Below are 18,667 nucleotides of genomic sequence, written 5' to 3'. Positions count from 1 at the left end.
AACATAGGTAATGTTACTTAGAAAGAAATACAAGGGAAAGGAAGGAACAATGTTGCTTAAAACATCATCTTCCTAACCCTGGGACCATGAAATGATGTTGCATGCAAAAAGGAAATTATGTTGAATGCAAAAGGGAAACATATATACATATATATGTATTTTTCTGAGTTTTGCTCTCATCTCTTACTACCAAATGTCTATATCAAACCCTCAGGCCTGTTTACCTGCTGGTAAAGTTGAGATAACTTCATAGATTTCACAAGGTTAGGTGTTTTGGAGAACAAGACTTTCACTTGCTCTTCTATTCCATATCCTGCTCCTAAAAGGAGTCTAGGGGTTTGTCTTAATTTATTCTGGGGGACTGGGGGATTACTTTGGTTTTGAGATTTATTAAAGCACAGTAAAAACTTGCAATACAATGTGTGTTTTCATACATCTTTCAAACAGTTTGCTGAAAAATATAGTTTAATTCAATCTGAAACTAAGGTTGACCTAAGGTCAAAGATACCTATCAGCAATGAGAAAGATATGCTACTGGTGCCCCTTCTTTTCTAACAGGGCCAGGGGCTCTGAGGAGGGGCTCTCTTCTATGGAGCTAATCCATTTCTACATCTCTTGACACAGGAACTGTAAATGAGATTATTTCATTCAACATGAATTAGTTTGTCTCACTTGGTTTGGTAAAACCTGAAACATTTTAGAAAAAGTGGAACAGCTCCATCAGGGTATTGCAATAAACCCATTTTTGACCATCTGAGTAGCTAATGCGTACCCCTTACAGGCTAGATGATGGCTTTTGCAGAACCAGAACCAGCTCGACATCCAAGAGGAGAGGGGCTAACCAGTTTCAACACGTGATCTTCTTTAAAATTCCCTTAAAAGAGCAATAGAAAGAAAAAATCAGAGTTTTCTCACTGTTGATACTGCTTTTACAAATATTTCTAAAATCTGCTGGCTGTATCAATTACTGTAAATAAGATGCTTTCACTTCCCATGTTTTTTTCATTTATGTCTTTTAAGGACTACACAGAAACTTCTGAATGCTTCATTGAAAGTAATTGCCACACTATGATAGTAGCCCTACCAACAAAGTGTTGCTTTTCCCTTTGTTTTCAATAGGAATGAAGATGCTAAAATATCTCTGAAAAAGGCACAACTGAGGCAGTTCTGAACAAAAAGCCTAACTACAGAATTATTTGGGTCCAGACAAAAACCTATTTGCAGGTAACTGCTTAAGGAAAGTAATTTCACATACTTTTATCATTAAACGAAGTTTTAACATGAAGAAAACCCATAAGGAAAAGTAAACAACCTATGATGGGAGCCTGTCCTTTGGGAAGGTTAATTGCTTTGGGAAGTTGTACTTCCCGTTGCCTTTGTGGAAGTTCAGAACCATACAATGGCCCCACACCTTCCCCTTCAGGAGGCTCCAAACACCACAGTCTCTCCACAATTCACTGACAGGCTTTCTTTTTCAGCCCGTTTCTTGAATGAGTGACTGTATTTTTTTTTCAACAATACATACGCTCTATCAGCAGCACATTCTTACAGTACAGTTTCTTTTAAACTCTACTCAATCATATCTTGTGTATGCATTTGTGCACTAGCATGTGTTGAATTTCCCAGCCAATATCTTAACTAAAGGTTGAATTTCATGTAAGCTTCTCATTCAATGCCAAAACTCACTGCACTGTAATCTTAATCTTAATTACTATTGGAGGTTGATAAACCAGGAAATGAAACTGTAATGCTGTGGAAGGTGATGTTTCCCTAAAAAATATTACATTTTATTCTTTTTTTTTATTATTATTCTCTCCGAAACATTTTGCTTTTAAGAAATGAATCCAAAACAGTTACAAGGAAAATAAACACAACACAGCAGGAAAAGAAAACTAAAAAGTGAAGCAATCTTTTTGAATGGTTGCATAAAAACTGCATATAAATGTCTGTTTCTAAGTGTACTGCTGCACTACCCATGAAAAGAGCCTTTAAGACAACTCATCTTATAAAGGAAAATCTTGCTAGATATAGTGTTGATCATTAGGTGTACTATACTGCATTCATCTGCTTGTACCCCACTTTGATTAGTATACAGCAAAGATGGCCACAAGCATTCAGAAAGTTTTATTGAGGTTTAAATCTTCATTCAAATGATGTAAAGGGGCATTGAATGAAGATTTAGAACTCTATAAAGCTGCTTGGCAGTGTCTGTGGCAATCTATGCCACATAAAAACTGAAATGCTTCTACTTTGTTATTGAAACATTTCTACTGTAATTCCTTAATATTAGGTAGCAGCCATAGTGTTGGGACATAACCACATCTGGGAGTATTTCTCTTACCGAGGAGCTTGCCTGTTATCAGTTGTGTGGGATATTATAGAACGTACACAGTGTTGATGTTTAGGAGATAATGGAAGAGGAATTGTTACTGCAATTACACATTATTATGCTTTTCAGAAGATAATGTGGGTTCATTCATGTGAGCATTTTGAACTAGCAAATACCCTAATTGCTTACATGTCTGTTATAATCCTAAATCCAGTTGACACATCTGATGTACTGTTGCTTTTTTTATCTGGCCGGTTGCATATCTATTCTTTATGACATTCTGAGACCTGTGTGAACTATGCAAACAAGGAACCCAAGTGTCTGTATTTCCTTTGCAGTTTTGGCCTAAGTAAACACCCAGGGAAAGAGAGAGACAGAGCACAGTAACTAAGTGCTATTTTTTTTTTTTCTTTTCCCCAGGAATACAGAATTAGCTTGTGCAAGAGCAGGATAAGTGCAAATGATCTGATTATGCTGTAATGACAAATTTATGAAACGAAGAGCGTGTGTATTGTTTCAACTGTCCTTTCACAACATACTGGATTGACAGAGAATGTGTGGCAAATTATTCACCCATTCACTTAACCAGAAAACAAAGGGAGATGATTAAGAAACATCAGTATTCTGAAGCAGCAATCAAACTGACCCAGCCAAGGAGTGATGAAGAATGGCAAGCCCAGCCAAGGGATACTGCAGTTGCCTTGCTTTATAACCATAGGTTTATGGCCAGCATTGTTTCACAGGCTTTCCTGCAGCAGCAAGCAGGGAGATAGAGATAACAACCGATAGCTTCAAGGGAACAGCACTGTGCCTGTAGTATTCTCATGTTCACATTCAGTGACAAAATGTTTGGAAAAAAAAGATGTGTGCTTTTATAAATTCTTGCTTAATAATCCACTAGAGGGAGCTTAAGTATAACCTCTGCTAGGCCAATTATATTGAATGTTTGTTTTTGCGTAATTAATGAAGATGAGATAGTTATGAAGGGGATACCTGCAATCCTACTCTCTTCTCCGTCTTCTTGGAGCAGAGAATTTTCGGTGTCTCCAGTTCTAACCAGAACAGCTATTTGCTTTTCTCAGGTGGAAGCAGCATGCTCATTGGCACTGGCTGGGATTCACTTTCATCAATGACACACTCAAACCTGAGAAACAGCAGCCACCATTGAGAGGGATAAATTCCCAGCTTAAAATGGGAAAAGCAATAGCAAGATTTAACTTTCCCTATTGTCTGTCTCTGTCTATTTTAATTCTGACTGTAAAACAATAATTCAGTCTCTATTTTTCCCTTGTTAGAAACAGGGAAACAAGATGAATTGCAGAAGCTGTTTCCTTTTTCTTTCAGTAAGACAAGGTTTTCAGCAGAGTGCCTGGCTGGGACTGCTTGCTTTCCAAGTGGAAACTCTGCCTCCCTTCTCTGGGAGGGAATTGATATAAAAATTGGTGTCTTTCACAATATTTAAAAAAGCAAACACCTTCAAGTATTTGCTATAATCTTAACAAATAACAGACTTGTTAAGTTCTGTCATATTAGAAATATGAACTTTAATTTAGTAACAAAGATGCAATTACAATTACAATTCTAGATAAATCTAGAGAGAGCACACTTTCAAGCTACATTCCCACAGAGTACAGTCTAGCTAAGTGGTCAGATACACTATCAAAAAGCTTATCATAAAACTTGAAATTGCTGTATCCTTTACACTCATTTTGTTGCCTTTTCTCTTTCTATTTTTTTTTGGTGGAAGAGAAAACTTATGACTACACTTCAGCTGTCACCAGCTTTCAAGGTTATACTGATAGGAATGAGACACATATTCCTAATCTGCATACCAATGCATCGAGAATGCAAAGGCAGGCTTTATGCCATTGAATAGATGATGATAAGGTCTTAAGTCTTTTGAATTTCTTGTGTTGTACTTGTATTATCATATGATTTCTTAAGCCAAGGATGAATATGTAAATTTCTTGCCACTGACTTGCTCCAAAATAATGGACATTACACTTGCACAGTGGCAATTCAGAGTGTAAAATTGATTAATATTTGTTTTCAAAATGACATGCAATGATGTATGGATCCTTTTACAACTTAAATTAATACTTTAAAGAGATGAATGGTCTCTACAGAGGATGTTAAAGTTCAAGCTGAAAAATTTGCATATTTATATTACAACCAACTGATAATAATTGTCGAAACAGAATGTAATGTGGTTCGTTTTTCATTTTAATCTGGTTGTACTCAAACACAGGACCTCATTAACTTCCAGCAACTAATACAGCATTATCAGTCCCCGTAAAACAGGCTTGCCTTGAATTTATGAATTTCAAAGACTATTTCCAGTGGTGAATCACTGTTAAACACTGGGTCAGCCACTAGCACGTGCACTCCATGTCATATGCCACAGAAGCAAAAAAGTTACCCGGGCTAAAGCGCTTGAGAATCCCATGGCCTACTTGCTAGTTGACATCTGGAATCTAAATTAAAGTGTGATGAAGATAGCTTGCCTTTCATGGCTCACTTAAAGATGGAAAATTTTGCTCTGAATGACCAAAGTCAAGAAATATAACTCTATGCATCTCCTAGGTTAGGTTAGAGCCTTTAACAGTAAAAAAAAAGAGCAACAGATTTTCCCTTAAGATACATGTTTTGTATATGAAAAGGCCAAACTTTTGATAGAGAAAATAAGAGATCTCAGAAGGCATTGAGGCTACAGCCCAAGTAAATGCTATTCAGTCTGGATTTAAATAGCAATAGTAATAGCAATAGTATTAGTAGTATATTGCTTTTCTGAGGACATTAACATAAAATAAGCATGCTATCAACATGTCTTAGGGAAGACACTGGCTTTCAAATTGGCACTGCGTTACAGGCATTCTTGTACGAGATGTATCAGGAAAATGTATCTCTCTAAAAGAACAAATGGGAAGTAAGTAACTTCATGGCTCTTTGAATTTCTTGTGCACGGAATATTGACACCTCTAACAAAGGTGCCTAGTTGTTTAGCCCACTACAAGTTGATGGTTATAAAACTTCTCATTTTTCCATTTATGTTGAGCAATAATTAAAGGATAGTATAATTATCTCTACGAACAAAATGACTTTGGAGAAAATAATAAACTATTTTTTCTTTGTCATATCAAATTTTGACAGCTAATCTGAACTGAACTGTGGTCTTGAAAATCTACAGGCCTAAGAACTTGCATTGACCCAGATATTTTCACCTGTGCAAGTGGTTTAGTGTATGGCCAGTTTGGTAGGCTTGGACAGGGAATGAAGTTTTCTACTGCTTTAATACTGTAACAGCTAGAAATAAGTAAGGGCTGTTTTTGGCTCTAAAGGGCTGTCTGACAGTTGGTAATATTTGGAGTATATTGGAGTATTTGGATTTGCAGTCTCCTAAGGATATTCTGACAGGGAAGAGGGTAACATTACTAAACTAACTTCCTGTAGTCCAGATGTTGTCTTTATGCAAAGAACAGGTCAGCTAGGTCAGCCCTATGTCTGCTTTGTGCAGTCCTGGGAAAGTCTTGAGAGGCTGAGAAAAAGAGGAGGAACATTCAGAAACTCAAAAGAAAGTGAATGTGTACAATGCTAATGAGAATAACAGAATTTTTATTTAAATGAATTAAAATCTCTAAAATGTCAATATCTGGAATTATGATTATAATTGCCTATGAAGCCATCCTGACTTCCCACTATAATCTCATAAAGAAGTTTTGTGTAGGTCTTCCTATCAGCTACTGAATACCTGGAGGACAACCTATTCCAGCTGGACATCGGACATTCAGTTGTTGGAGTTTTATAGTGCTGTAAGAACGCAGCCTGCATGCTCCTGGCAGAATCAGTGCAGAGAACAGGCCAGTTGACTGCCCAGGCTTTATTGGACAATATATGCTAGATAGACTACCACAAACTCAAAAATGAGTTCAGGAAAAGAACAGATAAAGTAGCAAAATATTAATTCATCCATTCAACATGTTGTTTGATAAAAGTAAGACTAAATAATTGATTTTTCATGATGAAGGAGATGTACCTTCCTATAGAGCTCTGTACTGGGGCCTTTACTGTATAACATATGCATTATTTTCTTGGAAGTTGCAGCTGCACATAGGCTGGTGACAATTTCATTGGTAGTACAACATTGGACAGTCAACACTTAAACCAGTCAAAACTTGGAGAAGAATTTTTGAACAACTTGGTAACAGAATTACTAAAGAGAAAGATGCTGCTAAAAGAAAACATTGCATAGTTAGGAGGAAGGAAGGAGAAAAAAATCCCCCAAACTAGAAACATGGTATGGTACTCTAATTAATTATCACTTAGCACAGTAAGAGAGGCAGTATAGGCAGTAAACATTTACTCAATGATTAGGCAAGGAATGGAAGAAACGTTATAATACACAGCACCGCCATTTCTTGAATATTTCAACATTGCTTCATCTCAAACACATTACAGGATAGTACAGTGAAAAGCAACAAGGACGAGCAATATTTTGGAATGGTCCCAGAAAAATTGAATAAATAAGATTCTTCTGATAGGAAAGAAAAGCTTGAGGGAGGATATGAGATTGGCCTATAAAAACATGCATTACTGTGGAAAAAATAAATTGGTAATAAACACCATTTCCCATACTACATGAAATTAAGGAACAAACAGTGAAATCACAAAGCAGTAGATATGTAGCAAACAAAAAGCACTTCTTTAGATGGTTCCTATTTAGTTGAAACAGACTTCCATACACTATTTAGATGTTAAAATTGTGTGTGGGTTCAGAAGGTGTCTCAAGAAAACTTAGGCAAGAAATCTCCATCCAAGATTATTAAACATGAAGATGCAGACGTAAATAGTTCTTGAACTCCAGATTTCTGGAAACAGTGAGAATGCAATTAAGAAAGCTTCACCTTGGTAGCTTCATCCTTTTTTTTTTTTTTTTTTTTTTTTTTTTTTTTTTTTTCAAACACCTGCAGGAGACAGGATGTAAAGATGTTTGCACAGAGCATAGCTGCTGTGCTCCGCTGGACTGACAGAATGGCAGGAGCGGCAACATCAAGAACTGGAACAGAGGAATCCTTGTTCTACACTAATCACAGCTAAACAGATCACAGAATATTTTGGTTTCCAACCCCACCAAACATACTGGATAATCTTCTTACTGTGGCAAAATTCTTAGCCAGTGAAATGGGGCATATGTAGTAAAAATTCTCACAGTCCCTATGAGGCAATGAGGGTGAGTTAAGCCATCAGAAATATATATTTACACATGGAAATTGTTAGCAATACTGCTTGTCTTTTCCCTAGAGACAGCTCCATTGCAAGTCTTGGAAAACACATGCGCACACACACACACGCACACGCACACAGAAACAATCAATAGATACACTTTGAAAGCCTGTTATACCATGTTGTGCTTCACGGATTTTGATAATATCAATCATAATTGAGTTAGATATAATCCATCTGACTTTCAGTGTGCTGGGGTCAGCAGGGGACGCAATGCCTCACTTCACATCAATTACCACATATAGTAAGATGGTGGTAAGCAATTCCATTTGATAGTTTGCAGCTATAAATAATTATATGGCAATAGCAGTAAAGTTGGCTCTTGGGCACAATACAGAATCATGAATTTTCATTTACTTATATCTCAGAAGCCGTTAGGCCTAGTGGTTTGAAATGTGAACCCCTGATTAGGTATATCAGTCTTTATATTCATGCAATATATGCAGGTGGTAGATGCTTTTGAATGGACATTTTATGCTTTCCCTTATTTCATATGAGGATATTTTCATTACAAATATGACCAAATGGTACATAAGGACTGATTAGAAATTGCTATGACAAAACAAACTTGGTTTCATGCTCCTTTAATACCATGTACCATCTTGCATTCAGTTTAGGGTCTGTCCCATCCAAGTCTCTGTGGAATTTCAGTAAAAAGATGCTTTTTACATGCTGTATAATAAATCCTCAGCAATTTGAAAGCTTACAGAGTAAAGCAGGTTTATTAATCAGAAGAGTAGTGCAGAAAGGCTGTAAAAAAAATCAGAGACTTTACTTCCTTGCTTTGGCTGGATACCTGTTCCTTTTAAAATCCTATTATTTAGGAAATATTCCGTGTTTTAAGAGCATCAGTCAACAGAGACAGAGTGGACACAGATACAAAGTCAGATTAAGAATAAGGCAGGAGCATGGGAAGGAATCTGGCTGATTTAAATTTGAAGGTCATAAAGGAACCTTAGGCTCAACTTTCTTAGGTTGAGCCTAAGAAAGGCTGGAAAAGTACTGGAAGAAGAGGATGATAATTAAAGGAACTGGAAGAAGTACCAAAGCCCAATCTTCCTAAAAGATATGATGGTATCTCCACGGCCCATAAGAATGCAATAGAATTCACATGATATTTTAAAAGCAATATGGAAGTAGGTGCTGGGAATGTGAAGATACAAGACTGAGAAATAGATATCGTTTCCTTTAATACAAAACAAAACAGACAAACAAGCAAAAAAACACTCACCTCTCTGCTTATAGAAATTTTAAAATCAAACCTTTTCCTAAAGGTGATGAGTGAGTGGGGTTCCATATGTCCGTTACTACACAAGTAACAGACAATAAATGAAATACCCTAATACCCTTACACAGCCGTATTTTTGATGCTTTTTGTTTTAGATTTGAAGTTTACAGAAAATTTGAGGAACATCTGTTACATATAACAGCTTTTATAGACTAGGAATTTGGTTCAAAAAGAGCGAAGAATCACAACCTCAGTATTTGTCCAAGGGGAACATACATTTTTTACACTTTCAAAAATTAAGCTTTACACTACCTTAGGGAGAGTGTCATGCACTGTTGAAATAATTCTGGAGACTCTGTGAACTATGCTGTGATTCAGAAATTCTTGTCTTACCAGAAGGTGGAAGAGGCTGTGAAGATGTAACATATCTGATCTGTGGTCATTTGGTCATGTATAACACATTTCTTGGAAGATGTGACTATGCAACACCAGGACGGATTTAATAGTCAAGAACTGAAAAAACGTGTCTCATCAGCAAGATGTTGCCATGGGATCTAGATTTTAGGAAGGAGTTTATCTTTCTTTATCTCACCCTGACCTGAAGACCAACTGTGAAAACTACTAGCATTTTGGACAATAAGGAAAATCAAAAAATGTTCAGGAACCTGTGAAAGAGTTCATTTAGGAAGCACTCTTCTAACTACGAGGAAGATTAAACGCATTAGTGATGTCATAGCCATTTGATCAAGAGTTAACAATTTGAAAGAAAAGTAAATTACATGTTCTGAAGGAATGCATGGCTATCACTAATATTAGATGCATCACTAAAAAACATAAAAAAAAAAAAAAAGGTTTGCTGAATGATCAAGTAAAGGCTATATTCTTAATTATGATTTGATAGGGTGGATCTAATTTTAGTAATGCTACCTCTATGAAAATAATGCAACCATGGCTTTGGGAGGCCTTGGCCACAGCCTGCAGAGCAGCAACTTGCTGATCAGAGAACTGGTATTTAACAGCATGAATTGAACTACAATCAACAAGGAGCCTGATTTGTGTTCTAAATTGGTGTTTAGCAGCATGATCTGAACTGCAATCAAGGGAGAACTCAGCACATTTTCTAAGGGGAGCAAATGGATAGTTTCCAATCTCATTACACAAAATATTTGTAGCAGTTTAAATTAGATTGGAAGTGATCCCAATTTATTTTTCATGAGATCTTTAGAAAGAGAACTTTTAAAAAATATTACAGAGAAGAACATGTAATATAAAAGATTCCAGTAGAATTTTGACTCTAAGAGTGGCCTTTATAATTTTCTACAGTGTAAAAGAAAAAAACAACTGAAATTCTTATATAAGCAGTTTTTTTTTTTTTATCTGTTTTTCCATTGATTTCTGTCATATAATACACTGCAACACCTGCATGCTTTCTTTTCCCCCTGCATCTATAATGCTTCCCAGAAAAATTGCAACACATCCTGTTGGTAAGAAAGGTATATTGCCTTGAGGTGTCACAGGTTAGTTTCCTGATGTCACTGCTCAGAGGACTGAAGAATACAGAATAAAGTAATAATCCCTAGACAGAAACATTATTACAGAATATGGTGGCCTTACCATGAACTTGATGCACTGTGCATCATCCCAGTTGGCACTATTTTCCCTGTAATTATGTCATCAATCCAATATTATACCCCAAAGCTGATATTTCACAATATTCTCACAACTGAATATTTTAGCAACCACCTCCCATGCTGGTTTTGTACATTTTGTGTTTGTCTCATGTTTTCTTTTTCTCCTAACTCAATCACAGCCAACGGTCAATTTGAAGATCTGGCTACCCGGCCTGTTGCCATACCTTTGCATATTCATGAGTAAAATCTTTCCATATCCACATGGCAAACCTTTCAAACTGTCATAAGGAAGAAATAATCACCTTTTCTTTAAAATCTAACAAAGGCCACCAGAGCTGTGTTCTTTGTATAATAGTTAACATTGTCACTAGTAATCAATTTATTTTACTGGTAAAGACAGTATTCTCATGACAAGTCAAAGACCTTTGGAAACAGTACATCTGTGCCTGCTATTTAAGCACACACAGACACAAAGAAGCAGAATATATTAGAAACAAAAAATATGTCAGCTTGTATAATGGTCCCATTGTTTGCTCCACCAGAGAGGGATTGTGCCATAACATATGACGCTGAATGTGCTTTTCTTGTTCTCCAGCCTTCATAATAAAGTATTTGATGCAACTACTCTAATCACATGGAGAAGATGCGGATGTTAGTTGTCCTTCCTTTCATTGCTATCTCTGCTGCCACAAGAAATGTATTTTTATGAATATTACAAAACCCAAAGAGCAAATTGATGGAATCTTGCTTTAATGTGCTGGTTTTAATAGCAAGTGCTTTGATTCACGCTTGGCTCAATATGAGTCCTCTCTGTCAGAGACAGAAGGCACGTTACCGGAGGGTTCAGTAAATGACACCTGTATTGTGGCTTCTCCATTAGGCTGCTTAGTTTTGTATTGGATAAACTGGTAAAGAAAAGGCAGGGAGACAAGCACACAGGCACAGACCTATGCAAACATACGCAATTTCTCTGTGTGACACTGTAGCTGTATGCAACCCCATGCAGCATCTTCTAATAGATAGTGCCCAAAGGTAGATGGGTTTCAAGAGGTGTAGGAAAAGGTAGAGTTGGTCAGTTCCCTCATTTGTAACACTTCATTTCCTCCTGAGCAGGGGAAGTCTGACATGCAACTTCAAACACAAAGAGTGACCTTAAGTTACAAGCGGCACATTGACCCTTAATTATGCAGCACGGACTCCAGAATTATCCAGTGCTAAAACAGCTCATCCACTTCAATCTTTCCATTCCTTCTCACTCACTTATCAGTGCTTCATAAAGAATGGTAAACAAATTCCCAGAAGAGAAGGAAAAGGGCAAGAGTAACTGTGGAGAGGACTATGATTTGTGAAAGGGGCCAGGAGTAGAAGGGAGTCCCAGGGCCACTGCAGCCACACTGCAGCAAGTGCCATTCTCTGTTGACAGGCAACAAGCTGCTTGACAAGCCTGCCTCTCTGCTGGCTGTACACGCTGATGTGCACTGTCATATACTGCTGGAAGGCTGCTAATTTTTCTGCAATTGGAAGAAGGGGTAAGACAAACAGGACAGGGATGCATTCATTTATGGCAGCATAGTTTGCTCTCATACAGCTTTGCAGCACTTCTATTAGAAGCAGCAGCCTCAATTCTAGTCCTATCTACAGCTGCACATTTGGAAGAAGGTCATTTGAAAGAAACATAACGGCTCTTTTCTGCCTGTCTGGGCTTGGAATGAAAGTACAGAGCAGGTAGACGCTCTTCTACTTTCCTGTCCTGGACACTCATTAATTGTGCTACGACATACATTTATCTACAAGAGAGTATTGCATGTGGTTAAGCGCACAGTGTTTAGAAAATTCACGTCTTCCATGTTAAATTATCAGGTTTCATACTTTTTTTTTTCCTTCTGGAAACCAAGCAGACTTTGTGTATGCCTGGGTCAGCTACTGCAGAAAGCCACAGTGCACCACTATCACCTTTATACCAACACCAATTAAAATGAACAGACTAAATATTGCCTGCTGCAGCATGCAGCCACTATGAAACAACCAGAAGTAGAATCAGAGACGCAATTAAAAAGGTCCGTTGAAAGTACCTGTTATTATGCTTCTAGATCCATGTGGCTATTAATGTCTGGCATGAGCAGAAGGGGCCTGCAGAGGTTAGTATAATGGCTGAAGCTCCTCGGGACCCATTAACAACCTCAGCAACCCTTCCCCCCAAGAAACTGGACATTGTAACAGAATTCCTACATCTCAAAAGCCCACTCTATAAACAGAGATGAAATCTGAATATTCAAACCTTCGGCCCTCCTGCTGAGCACAGCTGAGCCTGCTGCAGCTTAACTTCAAAGGCAAGAGAGCCATGAGAAAGGAAGCATGGCCTTACAGTGACTTGACTCAGCACTGGTGCCTGGTGAAGCTATATGACTAGTGTGTGTGCACTATTAAACAGAACCGTAATGTACACAGCAGATCTTTGGCTTTGGAAAAACAGACTCAACATTTGGCTGTTCTCACGCAGGGTCAAATGCACCTAATAATTACTTGACTGTTAATTTGCATTTCAAAAGGCCAAGACAGCTCTGAATATCTTGATGCCATATTATAATTTAGCGTGGATTATGTAACAATTTAAGCCATGCAGTGAGTGTAGGACACAAACTTTGCATATAGTTTTACAGAGGTTACTTTACCTGAGACCAGATACTCCAGGGCATGGAGCTTTTGAACCCTGGGGCAGGCAGGTGGGACTGGGCAGAGGACAGCTGCCACCCCCATGTGCCTGGTCTGTGGAGGGAAGCCAAGGCTGTCAGCTGCTGCTGGCCAAGAATGGAAATTCTGATTCCTGGGGCACAAGTCAGGCTTGTGCTACAATAGCCAAGACTCTGGCGATTTCTCTGGTGATTTAAAAAAAGCTGCTTAGGGATTTGGAGATCCAGATGCAGTTCCCTGTATTGCTTAATTCTGAATCTGCATCTTCTGCATGCCAACCATGTGCTCAAAGTGGTAGCAATTCAGAGGATGGGCAATCAGTGGTGGGTGCCATTGACTTGATGGTGTTCTGGTTTTCCTCTTCCCCATGCCATTTTGCCATGAAACAAAAGAATCATTCTCCCAAAATATTTCCCAAAATTGAATGTTTGAAATTTGGACTGCAGTGAAGCAAAACCCTCTTTTTTGGAGTAGGATAAGAAGACACTTTTATCTTACTGTGGCTTCTGTGATGCCTAGGGACTATATCCAGGGTTTAGCTCCAGCACTGCAAGCAGGTATCTTCAGTGACACCTTAACACACTAAGCCCATCACTACTGAACGCATATGAGGAGCCTGAGGTGCTTCCTGTAAGATCACAGTTTTTTTCCACAGGAGTGACCAGACTGCTCCCACTTAAGCTGGGTGCTGTGCAGAAAAGGACTTGTCCATTCATTAGTACTACCACTTTTACTATAGCAATTGCTGATTTTTGCTAGGACAGTACACAACTTGCAGCGTTTGAGATGAACCACGTAACCACAATCCAGTCAATAGCTAGCATTGCTGACATCCCTGGCAGTGCTATTAAAAGTTGCCACATCTGAGAGTAAGATTGATTTTTTTTTCCTCTTTGAAAACACCACCTGAGCTGTAATCTCCTTAGCTTGCATAGTGGATTTACTTGTTGTTTCTTTTATCCTTAATGGGAACATACACATTTATCTTTTGGTCACTTAAAATTTCTGCTCTCCCTCTGAACTCTCAGACTGATTCCTGTTATGTCCTGTTAGCCAACATTTTCTAATTATCTCTACTGCAAGCCCCATTCTAAAAGATAAAATTATATGAGAATTTGTGCAATCTGCGGCCAAGTATCTCAATATGCCCTTGTCAGGCTATAATAGCATCATTGCCTCTCACTGAGTGTAGTGGATCTCTGAAGTCTAGATGGTAGCAATGGAAATGTGGGCTGGTAACACATGATAGGTCCAATTTTTCACTGTCACTGAAAGCATTTTTATTAAGCTGATACGTTAAAAGTGAAAGGTTTGCAAGAACATGCAGTGTGGTGAGTTGCAGTTGGGAAAACCATCTTAACATTGAAAGCAGGCGCAGGAACCTATCCTCATGGGTATCTTTAAAAAATACAGATCTGTGATTAATCTCACTGGCCATTGTATGTCATATAAATGTCATCAAAAGCCCAGCATGTATCTGGCAGTAAAAATACCTGCTTGTTATTAAATAAAAGTGAGGCAATGATGGAAGTTTTCTATAGTTCAGCACATTGCTTATTTCATGGGTCACTAGTTAGGGACTGGGAGGAGTAGGAGCAGGAAGAAATGTTCATTTCAGACCCCGATTCCAAAAACTTTCAAACTTTAGTCTTATTTAACAGAGGACTTGTATGTATGAATTACGCATGTGCACAGCTATGTGTGCGCTCAGGCACTTAAATATTTACTCAGTAAGCTGTCTAGGTGGCATTCAGCATTGTCTCAGTAAATGTTACATACTCACAACTAAACTGAACTAAAATTTCATATGACCAAGACAGATTCCCTAGCAGAGATTAGGTTAATGAAGCAACAGCCCAAAATTTCCAGATCTGACACAAATGGATATAAACAACAAGACTTTGCCTTAATACAAGTGAATACATACTTCTATTTAAAGGTCCTGGGTTGTGCCAAAGATGCGTAGCTGCCTTTTTTTTTTTTTTTTCTTCTTCTGATTTGCTAACCATCCTATTTGTTTATTCTACCAAGATTGAGCACAACAAACTGAGTGACCTTCGAAAAGCTCTGCTCTTTTAACTGATCCGATAATTGCTATCTCTAATGGAACTTTGGAAGCAGTGAATCAAAGAAAATCTTCACCTGTATCTTCTGTCATCTCTGTCCTGAAGAGACACTTCCTCACTGTGTCCATAACACTTACTAAGACTTAACTAAGACAGTGAGGAGGAAAAAAAAGTGGCTGGAAAGATATTAATGAGATTGCTACTACATAATTTATAGAGAAGCCAAAGTAGCTTTAGTTTTCGAGCTGATTAGTTACTGACATTGTGGTTTTGAGATGGTTAATACAGTTGTATTATGCTCAACCAGCCACTATTTGTGCAATGAGAGATTAAATATTTATTTTAATTACTACCTATAAAATAAATTTGTTCTGAAGGTGCTGTTAGTGCATTTACAAAGCATGTTTGTAGCTCAGCTGATTAAAAATTTGTAGTTAAGCAGATTAACAATTTATCATAGTACTTTCTAATTTGGAAATATATATATATATATATATATATATATATATATATTTGGTAATACTAGCAGATGAGGAAAGTACTGAATTGGTATAGAGAAAAGACATTCTGATCAATCCCTCGATGGACTCCATTAAATAAGGGATGGGTCTTGTGCTGATGAGAAACCTGTCCTGCCACTGACCAGGCTGGTGTACACACAAGTCTGATATACTATTCTACGCCTGCTGGTCTTGTGTGGATTTTCTACACAGGGTGAATTTTGTATTCCATTAATACCCAGAAGACTCAGATGCAGAGGATATCAGTGCAGTACATCAGGATCCAAAATTTCCAGTCTGTCATTAAGGATCCATTTTTTGCAGAGTGAAGGAATGAAGTTCAACTCTGTTCACTTATTCCTGTGAAGGTATATTGGTTTTATATTCCCCGACTTTTTCAATGTGAAGCAATGTTCTTTTAATAAGTTACCACAAAAGCTAGGTGTTTCATTAGAGGAAAGAGGGAAAAATAACTTTTTTCAGTATGTACAAATTAATTTGTTCAAATATTTTCATTAGATGAAGACATTGGAAAAGCTTGTGATTGCAGGTGAGCAACATCTAGGCACCTCTCATGATATCATTTCAGGGTATTTCAAATATCTATTTTAAAAGTATATTTCATTTGAATCGCAATGATAAATATTTCCATGTCAAAAGAGACAAAGATTGTATTGTAAGGAATAAATATAATGTTTTACTTCTATTCTCTGCCTTTAAAGATCATGTAACTTAAAAAATGGAAAACAAAATTCCTCAAAAACTCTAAGAGCTCTAAGATTTAGTTACATTTTGTGTGAAACCAGTCAAAGATGTTATCTATTACAGATTCATTCAAAAACTTTCTCTTAGTCATGGTCGATTACAGCATAAGTCCAGACACACCTACACCCTGAAGGCAGAGTGAGAACTCATGAACACATGCAAATGCAGAACATCGCCAACTGTTCTCTGCAGAGGGTTTTGTTTTCAAAGTACATGAAAATATGTTGCAAAACAGTTAAAACCTCTATGAGATATCCTTTTCCACGGTATGAAAAGGTGCCTCTATAGCCTCATCTACCTGTTTTTAGGGAGAAAATCTCTCTATTACATGACTTGGAGTCAGTTCTAAATAGAGCTATCATTTTAGCTTAGCTGAAACTAATATTTGCTATTAGGCACAGGTTAGCTTAAGATTTCATGATAAGTTCCTACCAAATCATAGACTACTAGTTTTGATGAGGAGTACAAGTTGCATTAAAAATAAAGGATAATTCCTTTTAGCATTATTTCCTATTTGAAAAGGAAAGAAGGAAACTGACAATCAAAGTAAGCCTGCAATATTTCACTTGCTCTAAGAAATTGAACTATTCTGATACAAAAAGATGAATTATTAACTTCTGTGTATCAGCATCAAAGTAAAGACAGTCTATGGAAAATAAGCCTTTTCCATTTGGATTGTGCTGATAACGTTTATTTTTCTCTTTCCATCTGGAAACCCTGTGGGTATCATGAGAATTGTAGCGAAGCTGATTGGGGTCATGTGTGAGGGCACTGGGATCACAGCCAATGTCACGTCCAGACTCCTGCAGCTTCAAGAGCTCCCAGAGAGAGTGTAAGTACAAATCTGTGGCATATTGGGAAACGAGGGTGGTAACAACTGAGGTCAGTGGCCAGAGTGTTTCAAATAGTCTTGGGAGTAGTGATCAGTTCTTAACCTGCAGCAGATACATTGAATGGAGTTTCAATAAAGAGTGGTGGTGTATGTGCAGGAATGATGCTCTAGTCCTGTTACTTTATAAAATTTGGATACAATCATAGAAATACATGACGTTTACAAACTGCATGTAGAGAGCTTTCTGTCCTCACCTAGAGAAGCAATTAGAACAGCAGATCTCTTGCTTGCTATTTACTTGTTTAGTAGCATTACCAAGAAGAAAATTAGAAGACAACAAAATCAGTGTTTAAACCATAGCAAGATGGGTTTTTCTAGTCCTTCAAAGAGAGACAAAAGTGACGAAAAAGTATAGCAGTAGGAGTTTCCTCACACTGTTCTTGCAATGCCTCTCTAAAAATGAAAATGATGTGGAAAATGTGCCAACTGTCTATATTTCATGTCATAAAACATGAGTTGATTTGCCTCATATAAAATTTTATGTTGTACAGGAACTGTGGAGCATTGTCTCAATTTAGCAAAGAAGGCAGTGAACCACAGAGCTCAAATGTGCTGCTCAAAGTCACACTGCAAATGGGTGAAAGCGAGGACTCAGTCTCTGCTCTAGCAATGCACGGCTATCTTGTTAAAAAGCCTAGTACATGGGCACTGGCACAGTAGTTGTGGAGACAACAATATTCATTAACTTCAGGCTGCAATGCATCTCAACTGAAGTTAGCAAAGAACTTTGAGAGGCATCCTGACCTATCCAGAACGACCATCAAAAACCTATGAGGAGAAAATAGTGCTGCTAGGCTGAATGTCAGGGCTTTGAACACAAAACCCTAACTGCCCTCAGCTACAGGCTGACAAACCCCTCTATGGCACACACTGAAGCAAAGACATGTCTTTGCCAAGCAGTGTCAAACGCTGATCCCTCCACACGTCAGCCCAAGGGCAGTCAGTGGCCCGTTGAGGGAGGCTGGCTAGAGGAGAGCAGGAATGAGGTGTTCAGAGCTGCCATGCTGCAGAGTGGATTCTTGGATTCTTGTTCTTCTGCAGGAACCAATCCTGCTCCCCCCCCGCCCCCCCTCCCCACACACACACATTGAAGAGTCAGTTCATACAGTGCCGTGATAGGAGGACTACAGCGTGAAAATCCAAAGCTCCTCCCAGAAACAGACTTTTCATCACCAAGCTCAGTACATTCTCCTTCTTGGTCACACTTTATGAATTGTGAGACAGGAGGAAAGAAACTGAAGTCCTCCATTCATTTCTTTCCTCTCAGTACATCTAACAACATGTG

The 18,667-nt window shown here is 38.0% G+C and overlaps 1 protein-coding gene across 1 annotated transcript in view; it reads right to left on the bottom strand.

Annotated features, from left to right (window-relative positions):
• Positions 1-369: 369 nt before the first annotated feature.
• Positions 370-18,667, bottom strand: part of SALL1 (spalt like transcription factor 1) — a 226,569-nt gene continuing 208,271 nt past the window's right edge. The window contains exon 15 of the mRNA XM_084533410.1: positions 370-874. The gene's annotated coding sequence lies outside the window, so the exon portion shown is untranslated. The remainder of the gene's footprint in view (positions 875-18,667) is intronic.

The sequence above is a fragment of the Aythya ferina genome, assembly GCF_964211825.1.
Source record: "Aythya ferina genome assembly, chromosome: 12".
Classification (NCBI taxonomy): Eukaryota; Metazoa; Chordata; class Aves; order Anseriformes; family Anatidae; genus Aythya; species Aythya ferina.
The sequence above is the reverse complement of the archived record's forward strand: the minus strand, read 5'-3'. Positions and strand labels throughout refer to the sequence as shown.